The sequence below is a fragment of the Cibotium barometz genome, chromosome 65 (assembly GCF_041138505.1).
Source record: "Cibotium barometz isolate CiBa-2024 chromosome 65, ASM4113850v1, whole genome shotgun sequence".
Lineage (NCBI taxonomy): Eukaryota > Viridiplantae > Streptophyta > Polypodiopsida > Cyatheales > Cibotiaceae > Cibotium > Cibotium barometz.
In genome coordinates, this window is record NC_141110.1 from 17,535,954 (window position 1) to 17,536,585 (window position 632).

Consider the following 632-nt stretch of genomic DNA (forward strand, 5'->3'; position numbering starts at 1 on the left):
GGGATGAGTGGTGAGGTGTGCTCACTCTCTGCATCTTACATGTAATCTCTCTCTCTCTCTCTCTCTCTCTCTCTCTCTCACACACACACACACACACACACACACACACACATGCACATGCACACTATTTATATTTACATGCTTACATACCTATAGATACACATACATACATAATATATATAAGTGTGTGTATCTATAGGTATGTAAGCATGTATACAAAGATTTCATTGAAAGATGTGAGATGAGATCTTCTTAGATTCAGATTCAAAATTGGATTGGAAGATGTGAGATTTGGCTCCTCCTCACGCTTGCAGGAGGAGTGGTTATTTTGAAATAGTCCCACCTCCTTTGCCCACGTGGAGGGAGGTGGGGTTGTGGTTAATCCTGTATAGATACGTGTGCGTGTATGTATATTTTATATATATATAAAAGAAACTCAATGAGTAAATGGTTTGATGGTGACAACTAATTGTGAGCCCCAATGAATCTAGGCATGTGGGAAAGAAACCCCAAAACACTTGTCTTCTCTTCTTCTTTCTCCTTTTCAAAAATTCTCCCTCTCCTTTCTCCAAATAAAGGAGTGGGGACTCTTCCTTTATCTTGTAATAGATTTTCTTTTTCTTTTTTTTTTC